Consider the following 18,248-nt stretch of genomic DNA (forward strand, 5'->3'; position numbering starts at 1 on the left):
TGATTTGAAGACCCCTGAAACCAAGCACAGTTTTTCCAAATGTGTCACTTTTTACTAATTTGTAGGGAATTTTCCCGTTTTTAATGAAACTTGTAAATTCAGATGTGTCATAGTATTATTTAGAGACAGTTTGGTGGTAATATCTCTCATGAGTCACACAAAAAAAACTGAAGAATGTATGCAATTCTTTTCATTACGAGACATTTACGACACAGGTGGAAGCCATCTGAGAATCCATTCAGTCATCTGTTTGCATTTCAGATGCTGGGTTCTCTCGTGTTGTGTCCTCACACACACACACACACACACATCGATCCTTTGTGGAGCTGAACAAGGCCCACCTGCTCTGCTTTTCCTTGCACCACAGAGCGTAATTTACAAGCCCTCTCTCCCTCTGCATGTTCCCAAGCAACAGCCACTCCTTGTTTACCTTCTCATTTTTGCATTGTGATTCTCATCAACGTAACCCTGGCCTCTGGAGAGAAAGATTGTCAGGCTTCTTTAAACAAAATAGTGTTGAAGTAAAGGTTGTTGTTTACGTATAGGAAGCCTCACATCTTTATCCATGTAAATATATGAATATAAAAACTCTGTAACATTCAGGCCAGTTCTTTTTCAATAGATAAATATATCCTCTCTATACCAGCATGCACCTATTACAGAACCTTAATATGGTTGAACAATAGTGCAGTGTAAACATTTAGTTATACAATGGTAATGATATCACCTCTCTCTCTTACATGGGGGATGTTTATTGTACTGATCTCTTGCACCCGTGCTGCACCTTCCTCATCATCTGACTCCCATAAACAAATGTATTTCACCAAACTCTTTTAAATATTGACAGATTATGCCCCTGCTTTCTGTTGAGATCTTTACCAGTTTTTAAAAAGATGAACAAAACCCATTTATGATTGAAATAAAATGTAAATACCTACCTTTCTATTTTGTATTCTATATAGCAAAGGTGATTTTCCAACATTGGATAAGAACAAGTGTTACACGTTGTTATGGAAACATAAGACAGGGTTGAGTGACTTGAAGTGCAAGGTGTGTGGTGTAGTACCTTACAATGCCAACATTGGACATGACTTCATGATTTAACAAATGTTGTTCCCTCGTTCAATTTGCACCTGAAGTGTGATGACTGCGCACTTATGTCTCCAGATTTAAGAATGAGGAACACGTACACTGGCTTCAAGATTAGATAGAAGCACTGACCATGGATATCTAACACCTCACTGACCCACTATCCAATTTGTGTGAAATTAGATAAGCTCTGTTGTAGGGGCTGAGCAGTGTCGATGTGAGTGGTCCTCTCTGGAGGCTTTATGTGGAGATCAGATATGAAGAACTGATTTAGCTCCCGTTAGCTGTTAAATCCAGCCCTTGTTCAAGCTTTTAATGTGCATGTTGTACAGAAAGTTAGTGAGCAAATGTAGCAATGCTGTAGCTGCACACATGATACATACATTGAATTAAAATATAGCTGTAAGGCTTTTTAGGCAGCAGCTGTGTGTCAGGTAGAAGAGTTGAATTATTTTCCAATCAAGAGGTTGGTAGTTTGACTTCTGACCAGGTCTTGGCATTTGTTGTAGTGCCGTGGGGTGAGACATTTAAGCCCAAATATCTAGACCATTAAATCTGTTTACAGACTACTGAGGTACAACACGGGGAATACATTTTCCATTCTGGCTTCATTTTGGTCTTTAAAAAGCTTTGGCTCTGGAAGAAGCACAACACTAAGTCCAATAAGATCACTTAGAGAGCGCAAACCTCCGCTAAACGCCAAATATCCTGGATCAGTGATTCTGATCACGGTACCGTGATTATTCACACTTTAAAGGTTTGGAAGATATATCTCTATTAATGACTATACAGTAGGTCGGACCATGGCTCAGGGGGTACAGGTGTTGTTTTTTCATCTCAGGCTATACCTTTCTATGTGTCAAAGTGTCCTTGGGCAAGACACTGAACCCTAAGTGGCTCCTAATGGTTGACTAGCACCATGCATGACAGCTCTGTCCCATTGGTGAGTGGATGTGAGTTTGAATGGGGGAATGAGCTCATATTGTGATATTGTAAAGCACTTTGAGACTACCTCAGTGGTTATAAACTGTTTTATATATCAATTCCATTTACCATTAGCATTTACCTAATGTATGGGCACCCTAATTTAAAAACTAAAATCTGGATCTGATCTGGGTGAAACTGTGGGGTAAGTGACGAACCAACCCAACATAACTGAGTCAAGTTTTATAAATATCGGTATGTTACGAACCGAGATATGAATTTTCAATTATATTGATTTTTATATGTTTTTGATCTGGATCCCCTTCGAAATTAAATATAATCCTCCATGACGTGAGGTCTGTCTTTGGTTAAATGTAAAATTTACCCGTACTTTTAACGTAATCCTGATAATGAACAAAAGAGAAGAAATAAAAAAAAATCGCTGGTAAAAGTATTACCTCCTTGGCAGGGGAAATAATTGGAAGGTTGTCAGTTTGAATCCAATTTGATTCCAAATCATGACTGTGGTGTCCTTGGGCAAGACCCTATGCAAATGTGAATGTATAAATGTATTTGGTTGTTGCATGCGGATTGAATGCTAAGTGAACTGCTGAGTCATCTGTTGCTACAGATGTAGCTTACCTCCACCTATATGACTGCTGTGTGAATGACGAATGGTTTCCGTAAAGCTCCTTGATTGCTGTACAAATTCAATCGTCATCACTTCTATTATTATTATTGCTGTATGTTGTTGTTGTTGCAAGCTCAGCCAATCGCTCTGTAGTTTTGTCTTTGGTCAATTGGAGATCTGTTGCTTACAGGTAGGTCAATTGGACCCATTTTATTTAATGATTACTCATTACCATAAAAATCTAACTGTCAATTCCACAATTCAGAAGCCAGGTGCTTTCTTTTGTTTTGTAACAAAATGACAGGTTGACAGATAAACTCTTCTCCTTCATCTGTGCTAGAATAATAAGAACTGTGTCAAAAGCTATTTAGCTTAATGTAGCTTAGCCCAAATGCTAACCACATATGAGAGGTAGCACCTAGTCCGGTTTGGTCACAAATCAAACAACTTTTCTCTCTAGATCACAATGATAACAAGTAAACAAGTAAAGTATGAGATACAGTGTAAGTGATGAACATATTGACAGTTATTTCTCATTAAAAATTGAATGTTTGCGCCTGACGATGAGTGTGTAATTTAGCAATAGAGCACAGTTTTATCTGTGTGTTTCTGTTCCATCTCTAGGTGTGTTTCTTGGTGCGTATTACTGCATGCCTTACGATGGGTGGACACATCAGCTGCTTGTGTCCAGACCTGTTTGGTATGCAGTCTTCTCTGCAGCACCATGTCCCCTGTTCAGCCTTGACTGTGCATTGTAGACCTGAGATCTTTGAGCTTCATCTGAAATTATTGTTCAATATGAGGCTCTTGTTACTGTATACAGTTAAAAAGCTGTATTTTTCTTTTCTTTTTTGAGATACTGCAGTTTGTCCTTTTGTGAAGTTGTCTAATGACAAGGCTTCTACCAGACTGACCTATTGCATCAATAAAAAAAGATAATCAGGAATGTCATCCTTCAACTTGTTTTATTTAAGCTTGTTTGGGAGTATGCTGCTGGTATTTTTGGGGTTTGGTATCTGCACTGGCTGTTGCCAGTATTCCTGTGCTGTGACATGTTGGTAATGGTATGAATGTAAACAAGCCAGAGATGGGCGTGTGAAAAGGCAGGTAGTCTACTGTAGTTTTCTCTACAGCCTTTTCATGCTTTTAGAAGAGTTCACTTGAAGTTTTAGAATTCTGTGCAGTTTTATCTAGTTTTCGTCTTTGTTTATCTGTGAGAGGGTTTGTCTACATTAAGCAGCAAAAAGACCTTTTCCAGGCTTTTCTTCACGCATCGAATCTTTCACAAAGCAACCAAAACAACTGTAGAGTCGAGGAGTCGTGGAGGAATTGTTTTGTAAATGTCAGTGAGAAAACAAGTCAGCCAGACTGAGCGACACCACTGACCTACAGATGAAGCCTGCATTTTTATTCTTCTCTTTTAAATCAAGATTTGACTTCTCTTTTCCCTTTTACAACCAACAGGGCCTAAATGTTACATATACAATAACAGCACGGTATTGTTTTTTTTTTAATTGCGTTCATAGGTTATTTAGCAATCAATGTTAATACTTTAATGGAGAAGTGATTGGTCAAGTAGTTATGGTTGTTTTCTTGGTTTCTATTTATTGAAAATGTATTGGCAATGATGCACAGACAGTAACCTAAAGAGGTACTTGTCTTTTCAAATGTGACCAGATATAAAGTTAATTTCTGATGGAAGAAAAGATGGTTTTGTGTTCAACACAATGTTACCGCTCATGAACTGTTTCCCCACAGCAAATGCGTTCACAGTCTCACTTTCCACATCTGCAGCTTTTTAGAAAAATGGTAAAAACAGCCTCGTGAAGCTTTGAGCAGCAGAAACAGGCTGTGGTGTTTCAGGGTGCAGTCGACTTTCTGAAACCTCACTTTAACTTCCTGTTCTGTTTTCACAACTTCGGTCTTTCCTCCTCTCTCAACATGCAGTGTCTTGCCTTATTATCGAAATGGGTTGATCCTGATAACTTTGAATTCATCTAACATCTCATGATTTTACTTTAAATCTGAATTTTACAAAAGGACATTTGGGCTGTTTGGGGGCATTATTGTAGTTTTAACTAGAATGTTTGGTATTTGTACATGTTTGTGATGAACAGTTTGAGCTTTTGTATCAATAAAAATGTAAAGGTGGAAGATCTGCAAATGACAGGTGTGACCAATGTGGTTAAACCAGTGGTTCTCAAACTTTTTTGATTATTTCCCACTTTGAACAAAGGCGAACTTTCAAGCCCCACCTGTGCCCATTGCCCCTCAAATAATCCTGAAAAATAACACATTTTCAAATTTATAGAACAGGAAACAAGTAACATCATATTTCATGATATATCAAAAAGCAAATTAAACGAATTACCTGCATGAAAACAAATCAGCTACAGTTAGCAATCTGTGCCAAAAAGTTTAAGAAAACAGAAAAGGAAATTATTTTTGTAAGTCAGATATTAAAAGTTTTTTTTATTGTGTATTATTAGATCACTATTTTTACACTTTAGTTCCACGTTATATTTTGTTACCGGTCTCATATCTAATGCAGTCTAATAATTCAATGCTTTCTTTCAATTTCTGCTACATTTTTAGGTTTTTTGTTATTACTTTCTTTCTGTCTAGGTGTTTGGTTTAGTGTTAATTATGGTTATTGTCAATGAAGAAAGGCATTTAAAGTCCTATAGTGGAAAAAAGTTAATTTAATAGAAAATAGAGAACCCAATGATGATTTTGATGTATGACATGTATAGTCAAATGATTATAGTATAATATGAATAATAAAGCCAACTCCTCAAAATATATACAAATAAATAATCACTATCCTGAGCACAAAGTTTTATCTACTGGAAATATCAAAAATAATGAAAGTTGACTCCCTTCTGGCACATGTACATGTAAGTGTTATAAAACTAAGGATTTATCAGCAAACAAAGCACTTTTCACACGTATTATCCATGATATCAATATTACCTGTGTGATGCATCACCTATCAGAGTGAGTACTAGCATGTTGTTGGGGAAGGAAGGAGGGGGGGTGTGTAACAGTAAACTTTTTTGCTGTTACACACAGACAGAAATGTTCTTGTGACTGTGGTTTAACAGACAGGAAGCAGCAGAAAGCCACGCTGCTCCTCTGAGCGCACAAAGTGCTAACGGGTCAGTTTGTGGCTTGTTTTACCAAAATGTCATTGGTGTTTTTGGCCAGGAGTTCTCTAAGTGCACTGTCTACACATGAGATAGAAAAAAACCTTCTCAAAAGTAAAATGTATATACCCTGCAGATATCTATCTATAAAAGCAAGGAATTTCTTTCTGTGTGTGTGTGTGTGTGTGTGTGTGTGTGTGTGTGTGTGCGTGTGCGTGTGCGTGCGTGTGTGTTCCTCATATATCTCTGTGAATCAGGCTCAGATTGACCTGAATAATAGACATATTCAAAACTGCAAAGCCTTCTGTTGCCTTCTTATTTCAAATTCACCAAATCCTTCTGAGCTGTGACTGTTAACACCTCATTCATTTTCAATGCAGCATTCGGGGCATGTTTTGGCCTGGACAGTCTGTGTGTGTCAGAAAGTAGGAATTTTTACACTGAATGAACAGTAGGTAGGGGCACTGTTTGGCAAATAGAAATGTAACGATTAATCGTAAGGCAGTTAAAAATCGATTCATAGGTATCACGGTTCATATCGATACTCTGAAAATGGAATCGCAGTACTTTTTTTAAACAGCAGAGGGCGCTATCTATTTATCCTTCTCTTGTCAAGAAGCGTAGGTGGCGGCGGAATCTCCTACTACTCTCTTTCAGGCCGCCTTCTACTCTTAAACATGTTCATAAATGATTCCTTACCCCATTAGCACCGAAAGAATATCTGTAATATTACGTGAATATCTGTAAAAGTCACGTTTTTCTATTAGCGCTGTCTGCTAGTGCATAGCATCTCTTCTTCATTGCAAGAATAGCTGCATGCCAACCGACCACTGGGTCACCAGCGCCCTATGCTGGTCCAAACAAATATCTGACGTAAATACAGCGCAATGACTGTTTTTTTTTTTTAAGTCCAATTGTTAAGGCACAAAATACATTTTCAGTTGCACTTTTAAAAAGAAAAAGAACTATCATGCAGTTTTGCATTGTTTACTATAGAATCAATTTAAATTAATAGGCTTCTTCTTCATTTGTATTATTCCTATATTTATTTCATTCAAGATTTATTTTAGTTAAATTGCATTGTTTTGAATAGTTTATCAAGGGATTCTTTTGACAGTGAAAAATGAAAGGAAAATAGTACAGTATTTTCTAGTTTTCCCAAAAAAAATAAAGGGATATTTTTCAGTCATCATTTGTCATTTGTCTACAGTCCCATTTTGTAAAATAAATCATGAGAGAATCATATCGTAAACCCAGTATCGAATTGTATCGGGGGTTGAGTGAATCTTTACATCCCTATCGGCAAATGTTGCAATTTCCTGTCCTGCCTTTGCGAAACCAAGGGGGTTTATTGCCTGTTCTAAATAAGCCCCATCTCTGTGGCAAACTGAGTAGACATGAACATGTCAATCACGCCTAAAGTAATACCCAATCAGATTGTCTCAGATCAGATGTGCTCACTTTACATTTTGTCATGTACCTTGAATGTGTTCAAAACTAGGTAAAGACAAGGAATTAGTTTGTGTTTTGGCTATCTTTAAAAATACTCTAAGGAATGTTGCCTTAGTCTATAGCCAAGTTCTATAATTACCAGTTTACATAGTTACTGATGATAATAGTGGTGAAGTTAGACATTAATGACTGCAGAAAAATTCATCAATTCTCAACAAAACACAGAGCCTCTGCCAGGCCCGCTGTACACGCGCCCGCACTCACTACACACACGCACGCACGCAAGCGCGCACACGCACACACACACACACAAACACCTCTCTCTCTCTCCCTCAACAAGCTACAGATGTATGCTCGCCTATATTACAGTGCTAAATATTAAACATCCCACTTTTCTATAGCAATTCATACTTCCTACGGGCACTGCACTAGTAATTATAACCTTAGGAGAAATCAAAGGAAAGAGATTACTACCTCTTATCTCCAGATCAAGCTCTAATGCTGACGCTAACGTGTAATTGTTGATGATATATTCAACATTGATCCTAGTACTGTCTCATTCAGTGTAATTGTTAGAGGAGGGCATGACTACTTCTTCTTCTTCTTCTTCTTCTTCTTCTTCTTCTTCTTCTTCTTCTTCTTCTTCTTCGTCTTCTTCGCCGTCTTCGTCATCTTCTTCGTCTTCATCTTCTTCGTCTTCATCTTTTTCATCTTCGTCTTCTTAGTCTTCGTCTTCTTCCTCCTCAGCTCAGAACCAGAGTGGAAAAGTACAAGGCTTGCAGGAGATGAGATTAAATTCCATTCTCATTCTGAAAGCTTGCGCTGAGGGTGACGTTTTCTTTTCAGTGTTCATTTGGCCCCGACACGACACAGCCAGAATGCCTCCTACTGTAAGACAGACTCAGAGAGTGGCTGAGACGTGATGCACTTTGTCTTTCCCATGCTTTATGCTCTGCAGCTGCATGCTTTTAGCTGTTGACTTCACCTTCTTGTTAGGCCCATTAGATAGAATGCTATCACTTTCCAATCAGGCTACGATGACCTCTGCTTTAGTGTTGTTCAATGTTGAATATTTGTAGGTACATACTAGGCCTGGGCACTATATCGAGATTCAACATATATTGACGATATAGAAAACTACAATATTGTCTATATCGATATGTTTTTTTTTTTTTATATATATAGCTTATTTTGTTTTAAAATATTCATTTTAGGAGTTGTTGCTTTTGCTACTTCTTATAACATCATGACAAACACAGTTAGATGAACTCACTCACAAGTGCTGTCCCTTAGATCAGGGTTTCTCAACCTCATGGTCACGAGACACTGGGTGTGGGTCAGATGCCTTCAAGAAACTAAATTTTCTGAACAGTTTGAGCCGTATTTTAACCTATTTCATCACATTTTCTTGCCATATTTTTTCTCCTTTTAATGCATTTTTGCGAAATTACTCCCATTCCTTCCACTTCATCAAATTTCAATGCATTTTCTGCACATTTTTCTACTTTCAAGACATTTTTGGCACTTAAAACCCAATTTCACCACCTTTCCCACCAATTTTGGTCACTTTTAACCCATTTTTATTTATGATTAAAAACACTTTGAACCCTTTTTGACCACTTTTTCTGTCTGTTTTTGGCCACTGCATTTTGCAACTTTTAACTAATATCTATGGGGATTTTTTCAATCCCATTTCACCACCTTTTTGGTCAGTTTTAACCTGTTTTATTTCTGATTAAAACAAGTATTTGCATCTTTAAGATTACTATATACTATGGTGAAAATAATAATACACTTACTGGATAATAGTAGATATTATTCAGGTGAATAAATAAATGTGATTATCACAGATTCATAGAACAATGGACCATCATTTTGCTGACAATATTTATTCCCCCTTATAGATGGCCCTGTCTCCACATGACTGTTCTTCAATGTTCATGTCTGTGTTCAACCACCTTCAGCTACAGTGGGGGTCCCCAGTCTCTGACACCTTTATTTTGGGGGTCGCGGGCTGTAAAGTTTGAAAACCACTGCCTTAGATGAAAAAATGTGTTTGTGTTAATAAATGTGCTTGTGTGGCATTTTTCATCAGCAAATTTAACCCAGAATTGTCTTTATGGTCAGACTTTCAGTTAAAAATATCGAGATTTATATTGTATATCTCCATTTTGAGAAAAAATATGAAGATATGAATTTTGGTCTATATCTCCCAGCTAGAGTAGATTAATGTTTTTTTCTTTTATTTTCTATAGTTGCAGCATTTCTCCGGGGTGTTCAAATTGTGCTTTTGCTACATTACATTGGCAAGTACTTTAATGAAAACTGGGCAGAACCAAAGGGAAAGGCTGTTCACAAAAGATGATCAGAATCCCCTGGTGCACATGTGGGTTATCACAGCGCCCCAGGAATGAGTTTCATGCTCATATCACTGAGTCATTTCCTTCACAGGAACCCAGAGGATCCTGCAAAAACAGCTCACTGACGACCATTCAATATGGTGGCAGTAATCCTGTTTGTTTTCTCCCAACTACACATGTATGAATTTAACTTCAAAGAGCAGCTAGGTTAGCATTAGCATGCATGGCAATAGCTGGGCAGCTGAAAAAGGGAAGTCAAACCAATCTCTGAGTAAGGAAAGTAAAATTACCCCACGGTATTTGTCAAAAAAAAAAAAATGCTTCTTTCAGTTTTTAAACATTTTTTTTGTGTTAAATCTATAATCTACTATCAGCTTGCACTTGCTGTACCTGTGTGGGAATGTTTTCAAATACCTGGAATACCTCTCGCTCACTGACAGCAGAATCTTTATGTCCCGCGCCTCTCATCTCATAAATACTCCAGCAAAGTGCTGAACAATCATGTCAGCCAGGAAATCAGTGCATACTTGTAACCCGAGCTAAAAAATAAACTGATAAGTAGAGCTTGCTTGGCCCTTTCTATGCATTTAGCAATGTTTGCAGTCGCCACATGTAGTGTGAGTCATTGCATAGTTGTTTTAATTTGCTTAAATTAGCTCCTTTCATGGTCAACAATGAGCTGAGCTGGGGAGACGAGAGCGGGGGAAGTAGGACCTTCTGGGATTGCTTCATTTGTTCATGAGTCCCGGCTGTAATTGGTTGTTATTGCGACTGGCAGTCACCATGCTGTCGGGGTGGAGTCAGTCCGTGTTTGCTGCTACATAATGTGGAACAGACAGCCCTGCTCTTTAGAGGATAGTCCACTAACTCAGAAAACAATCCTGTCATTTGGATTTCTAACCAGGAGTGGTAATATTCACAATAATGCATTTAAAATGGGTCAACACTGATATTATTAAGTAAATATCAATCAAATGTTGTGATTCTTGTGATATTTTATGTTAAATAATATGATATCCCCAGAAAGAATGTTTAATGATAGATTCCTGTAACCTTAACATATGTTCATCATAGGGCTGGGCGATATATCGAGATTTAAGATATATCGAGTTTTCTTTTTCATCGATATAGAAAATTACACTTATATCACTTATTCTAAATGTTTGAATTCCTGATTTTGTGGGTTTTATGAGCTGGAAGACCAAATTATGTAAAAATAAACAAATAAATGCTTGAAATCATTTAAATTGTGGGCCCTGAATCTATAATTTTTGAATGGAATTATGGAAATTAAACTTTTCCATGATATTCTAATTTTTTGGAAAGGGTCTGTATATACATCACATTGTTTTAAAATACTGGTTTTAGGAGTTGCTGCTTTCACTAGTTTTCAGAACAGCATGAAAAGCAGAGTTTATTGGAGGGAAAAACCAAAAGTGACACATTTTGTGCAACTCTTTGTTAATAAATCTCCCCGTGTGGCATTTTGCATCAGCAAATTTAACTCTGAATTGTCTTTCTGGTCAGATTGTTTTAGAATTAAAATGATCTGGATTTCTGTCACATTGTTATTTTGAGAATTGAATTTTAGTCCAGGAGGCCCAGCCCTAGTTTATCATCATCTAAAGTTGACTTTAGAGCTGTAATCTTTAAAGTACATTTTTTTTCTGCGTGTGAGTCAAATATTGAATAGGTTTGAGCAGCAGCAGGTTTATTTAGCTAGTAAAGGTAGAACATGTTGAGTTGTTTTTAAATCATTGACACATGGTGGTAAGAATTTTTTTTTTTTAAGGCTGGTTAGTTGCCATGGTAATGGCCACTGTTTGATAATGGGATCATGGGGGTTGTAGTTTTTTCTCTGCACACAGGCTACTAATCATAGTCACACACAAGAATCAACATTATTATGATGATTTGATTATTTTATGCTGAATGATCAACATGTAATTTCTTCTTCCCAGTTCCTTAAACTGAATATTTTTTTATTTAATAATTTAAAATGATTTTAAATGAATAATTGTTATTGTTCTTTATTTTAACCCACGCTAAGTCTTCTTCCTTTGGTGGAGTGTTTAAAGTTTTTCTGTTCTTTGTTTACATGAATTGAGTTTCTGCTCTGGTAAAAAACAACAACAAATAAATATGTTTACACGTTTAGAGATACTAAAAGTTGGACCTAAAAGCCGAATAGATAAGCAAAACAAGCTGCACTTGCATAATGAAAGAAGTGCAAACTTTGCTCATTGTCTCCAGGCTGTCAGCGTTGTTGTTGTTACACCCTGCAGTTGATTGTTATATATGTGTTATGGTTTGACTGCACTCTCTCACCGGCTGCAGATGAACCACAACAGACAGAAAACACAGCTCCACCTTTCAGCAGCTCAACACATAGTGACAAACGACTGAGACAAGTGTCAAAACTAAATAATAAATCTTTTAGACGTATGTATACAGTGAATCTAACTATACCATTCACAATTTGCATGTCACAATATGATATATCCCAATACTACACAATGCTATATACATTGCGATACAAAATAGTATTAAATACAATTTTTTTTTTTAAACTATAGTTCAAGCTCCAATATCAAAAACAAGTGGTATGTTTATCAAACTTTGAAATTATATTTTTCAAAAAAGTTAAAGTTTTGCTTCTACAACAGATTCTGATTCTGTGAAGTTCTTAGATTAAAAAAAAAATCTATAAAGGGGCCCGGTATGTTTTATAAAAATAATGTGCAACCCTAACACAAGCTAAAATGCATTGAGGAGTGTGAGGTAGTTTAACAAGGTCTGATGTTGTTCACTGACACCTAGTGACAGGGCGTTTACATGCTATGCATATGTTACCACAATTAAATGTTTTTTTTTTTTAGTTAAAAAACATGATTAAAGAAATCGATCTGGGAACTTTTTTTGGATTTATACGATAATCACGCTGTGAAATATTGCGATATTTGTTTTTAAATGATTGAATGGCCTCACACCTAAATACCTGGCAGACCTTCATCACCCCTATGTCCCTGCTCGGGCACTTAGATCAGCTAACCAGCGACTGCTAAGTGTGCCAGGCAGCAGAAAAAAGCTCAGAGGCAACCGAGCTTCTGCAGTCGCGGGTCCGAACCTGTGGAATGCACTGCCTCTTTATATCAGACAGGCTTCATCTCTGCCTGTTTTTAAATCTGTTTAGTTTGGCGTATGGTTTTTCAATTGCATTGATTTTATGTGCACTGTTATTTTATGTTTTGTATTTTTTTATTGTTTTGTCTATAGTGTATGCACCTTTATCACTTTTGTACAGCACTTTGTCCCCCTCATCCTGGGTTTTTAAAGTGCTGTACAAATAAAGTTGGATTGGATTGGATATATCGCCAAATCGATTTTTTTCTTACACCGTTAGTGTGCAGCCATGTTACTCTGCGTTGATAATAATAATGATAATAATTGGAGGTGTATGGGTTGTTTGAGAGTTTTATGTTCAATGCAAATGACGGACAAATCAAGGTTTTTCTGGTTTATTTGTATGATTTTCTGTCTTTATTGTAGTCATTGGATGTTAAAGGTTTTATTGACTTATCTAAGAGGGATATGGGACGTCTTACAGTCTCTGTGTTTGCCTGGCTTAGTATAAGACACTCGGTGCAGACCTGGTCATAAAGCCCCACCTGGAAACCAAACCAGAACACTTTAGCCTGTGAAGCAGAGGCCCCACCCAGTGCGAGTCACAGGCTGTCTATTTGTTCTGTGGCTTTACTACGTATTGACTAACATCCCAGTAAAACCCCTCCCCTTTGCTCTGCTCCTCCTCCTTCTCCTCCTCCTCTTCATCATCATCATGTCGTATTAAATGCAGTCATTGCTTCGTCCCTGTGCTGAGACAATGCAGCTGTTGTCATGTGATGTTCGGGTTGAGTCTTTCCTAGATGACTTTCACCGTCTGTTGTGAACGTGCCTGATATCAACTAGACATCAGTGATCAATGAAGCACTGATAGGATGGATTGAGCAAGCTTTCAGTCTGATGCAGTACAGGGCTATTGAAGAAGAAGCAACACAACACATGGTAAAAAAAAAAAAAAAAAAAATTAAACTAACCCTATAAAACCAGCGTGTGATCACCTGGAACCAAAAACAAGGTCAAAGTTAGAATAGATGAAATTAGGAGTTGATTTTAATGAAGAATTATAGCGAAGATGAATTGCAGGCCAAGTAAACAAAATGCAGGTGAGACAAATACATTCATTTACTAGACCAACCTGTGGGTCACGGACAGCTGTTCAAAATTAATTAAATAACTAAATACTTAAATTCTTTAATGTTGGACTTGTCTTTTATTTTGAAAGAAACTTTTTTTTTGACAGGTATGCTGTGAAATGCATGTTGCACAGGAAAATATATAGATTTATTTGATTTTTTTAAAAAAAACAAAAGAAAAGATTACATGTGTGTTTCCAACAGCTATTTTTGAAAAACTAAATTTAGTTGGTTGAATTCTGAAAAATAGTGGGTCACAATTTAAAGACCGTGGCAAAATGTGGGTCCCAGGGTGAGACCAGTTGAGAACCCCTGTACTAGACTACCCTCTTACTGAACACAATGACAATTTTGAAAGTGCATTAATTTACAAGCCCTGGATAAACCTGTACCTGAAACCCTGATGATTTAGAAGTATGAAAGAATGATCATTCATACTTTACAGGAGTTTTAAGAAACTTTAGATCTCCATTAATATTTGTAGACACTAGGTCCAAATGTATGGGAACCCCCATTTTAGAAAAATTGCGATATATTGCAATATGGATGAAACTCGGTGGGGTAATTGAGGAACACACTACACATAAATGAGTTAATATTCATAAAGGTCAGTCAATTACATTACCAAGATGTGATTTTTTACAATTCCACCAAAGTTGAGAGAAAAGAATTTTTAGATTTTTCAAACTGATCCAGAATCAGTATATTTAGCTGCACCCCTTAAAGATGTAATGGATTCTTCCATGCTGGAATTATTTCCATACACATTTCACAAATAAATAAACAAACACCTGGGAAAATATGACCTCTCTAAAGCTAATAAGTCACAACTAATAGATAGATAGAAGGAAATTAAAAGTATTCAGCAGCAGCTATACAGACACCAAAAGGCAGGTTAGTAAAAACAATAAACAATAAAATAATAAAAACAGGTTAGTAACACATATAATAATAAAATACTGAAATAGTGCAATGCATTATAGTAGTGCAGTATCAGTGTAATAAGAAAGTGTACACAGTGCTTATGTGCAAAAAATAAATAAATAATAATCATGCATAATAAATGCAATGGTCAAATTTAACATGTGCATGTAAGTCAAACTTTACTGCACAACACTATAGACAATCTACTTGCTATATAATGAAAAGCAAATATTATTGTGTCACTGATGTTTTGAGAAAATTGGATTAATCTCTGAGCTCGACCTCAGGAGCCTTTTTGGACAATTCTTCACATTTCTTTACCTCTAAACCAAATAATTGTTATGTTATCTTAGCTCTTCTTATTTCCATTAGTTTTTTTCACATAGCTTTAGAATTATATTTTGGTTTCTTGATGTTCAGACTTTACTAGGTAATGTAATCCATAAATAGTGAAATGAAATGAACTAAAGCAGGACACAGAGGTCCAGACAGACTGCAGCACTGTAGCAGCAGCTCAGGCAGAGGCGGAGCCATGATGGTGCCCAGCAGCTTCAGACAGTGGGATGGACAGAAGAGAAACACTAGCCTTCAGTTGCTCTGTCTCTCTTCTGTCTGTTCTATTCAATTCTCATATCCCTGTCTCTTAGTGATTTGCAGACAGATAATCAAATTATTCTCTCTCCCTCTGTTGCTCCGTCTTCTAAATGCAACCGTCTCTGATGGTTTATTCAGTCATGCAGGGATTTCAAAGCAATGAAGCCCCAGTTTGAAGGAGAAAACAGGGATTGTATACACCAGGGGTTTCACGCTCCTTTTAGTACAGTGGCCAAATACTGAGCAGTTTAATCTCAAGTGAGCCACAGATTTTATGTGCGAAAACGACTAATTTCAACATTATTCTGCCCTTGTTTATGCTTCTACATATACTGTACATACAATACAAAATTTGTAAAAAAGCAAAAAGTGACAGATATCAGTCCCAACAGGATCTTCACTTTAAATTTCCTAGTTTTTGAGACCAATTTCTATTTAATTTAGGGAAATATGTAGTAATTTGAGGAAAATTTTTGTTTTTGTTAATCAGTTTAACATTAAAAATGACTGTAATCATGTGATATACAGTAAGCACCGGGGAAATTGTGAGGAGCTCCTTTAAATATTGTTGAGTTTCATTTACACAATGATTCATGTTTTCTCTGTCAGTTTTACTTTCTCTTGCGGGCCAAATTGAATGGTTCCAAAGGGCCAGATTTGGCCCTCGGCCTTTAGTTTGACACATGTGGTATATATATTGGGATGGGGGGGATACCAAACATTACGACTGCTAACAAGAAATGGGTGGAGGCGTGTAAGTAACCCTGGCCATTTCTCATGTGTGTATTATTCAACTCGACCTCAACCCCTCCCATCTTATATCCCTGAACTCAGCCTGTGGGTCAGCACAGAGGGGCTTCTACGGCATCAACAGTGATCTCTCATCTGTGTGTGTGTGTGTTTGTGAAAGGTGGGTGGGTTTACTCAGACCGTCTCCACCTCAGCAGCTGCTCATGTGATCAAAGTGTCAGCCCCCTGAGGCTTTTATGCAGGGTGGTGCGCAGAGGGAAGTCCACACGCAGCAACAGAGACGGAACAACAACTGATTATTTATCATTAAACACTAACATTCTAATGTAACGTTGGAAATAACAAGAGTTATCCATCCATCCATCCATCCATCCATACAGATACACTGGTCCTTTCTGACGATATGTTATAAATATTGTAATAAGCTGTGTTCGACTAACATACTACTCATACTAAGTCTGACATTAAATAGTATGGAAAAATTCAGTACACAAAAAATAAGATATCAAGACATTTTTTGAAGTATGCATAGTGGGCACACTAGTCATACTCAACTCGCATTGCGAACAGAACGTAAAATCATCCTGGGACCGGTGTCATGTACTGAGTTTACCTCCGTACTGAGATTATAACCCTAAATCTAACATAATCCACTAAACAAATAAAACACGTGTCCGTTCACTTTGAAAACAAAAACAAAGAAAAATTATAATTTTTTCAACATCTTTTCAAAATAAAAGCATCTCTTCTTTTCTTCCATTAGTTTTTAACGCTTTTGTAAATAGGGCTCTTGTTTTGAAGTTAATCAGAAGTTTTGTCAGTAGCACAATGGTGGGTTTCTGAAAATCGCCGAAATATCGCCATGAAATATGTTTCCGTGACTTTTACTGATCAAATGATCACATGTTGATATTCTACTTTCTCGCTTAAAATGTTTTCAGAACTTTCAAAGGTGGCAAATTAACGGAGATGTTTAACCTTAGTGTGCTTTTCTTTTGTCGTAGCTTCAAAATGCATTTTGGGAAATTTGGAAGTATACTTTAGTGGGAACACTCATCATCCTAATCCTCCTAACCATACTTATACTTTATAGTAGACAGTACTTTAGTATGCTATTTCGAACACAGCCATAGTTTATTAACATTCATGAATGAAATATGCCATTTTTAAAAGATTCTGAGTAACTCATTCACCATGTCATTTCCTTCACACGCATCCAATCTGATGGTCTCTCACAGTATGAAATACAGCACTAATAAATACCTGTCTGAATGTAGCAGATGTCTGCCCATACCTAAATATATCCATCAGTAAAAACGCTTGTGTTTGTCTGGAAGAAATCACCACCCTTTCAGAATAAAGGCTTCATATTGTGTGGAAATAGTCCTAAACAGAGTTTAAGGTACAGTTTAGGGACATGTAATTCATTTCATTTGAGTAATCAGATCTGCAATCACCAGTTTTGATAGTCAGGAGTTCTCTTGCATTTTATTTTTTTATTTAAAATATGTATTGAACAATTTATTGAAACTGAATTGTACATTTTTTAGGAAGGTGAGTTATAAAACGGTTTTTATGTTGTTATAGAATGTGACATTTTTTATGGTTCTAATATTGACAGATTTTGTTTTCAGGGTGACTTTTAATAGCTGTCCAGGGATAGCAGATGAAAAATAGCCATTAGGCTAACTCTGGTACATTTACTGTAATCTTGATGAATTTGTCCCTGTCAAATAAACAAAATAATAATAGTAATCTGGAATTTATCTTTTCCACTCTCCTCTTTATGTGTGAGACCTAAAAACTTGCTTTCAGAATTGACTAAAAGTTTTGTTTGGCCAGCTGAATGAAATTAATAAATGTTCCTATTTTGCTCAATAACCTGTCACTCACTGTTTAATGAGGTACAGACATCTCTTCCACGAGTTGTCTGTTTGCTTAACGTTGCTCGTCACATGATTTGTTCAAAGTTCAGAACTCGATGTGACCCACATAACTTTGTCCTGCTTCAGACCTCTGCATCATTTGGGGCTTTCCACTGACTGTGCTTCATCCTCCACCTTCTTCTTCTGTGGTGGTGGTGACTTTGAACACGTTCATCATGCCTGCTGACTGGAGCCTG

The 18,248-nt window shown here is 36.8% G+C and overlaps 1 protein-coding gene across 2 annotated transcripts in view; it reads left to right on the top strand.

The window, feature by feature from the left end:
- The window catches only part of elf1 (E74-like ETS transcription factor 1), a 65,997-nt gene that overhangs the window by 23,322 nt on the left and 24,427 nt on the right, over nucleotides 1-18,248 (top strand). The window lies entirely within an intron of this gene.

This window comes from Gouania willdenowi, chromosome 10 (assembly GCF_900634775.1).
Source record: "Gouania willdenowi chromosome 10, fGouWil2.1, whole genome shotgun sequence".
In the NCBI taxonomy this organism is placed as follows: domain Eukaryota; kingdom Metazoa; phylum Chordata; class Actinopteri; order Blenniiformes; family Gobiesocidae; genus Gouania; species Gouania willdenowi.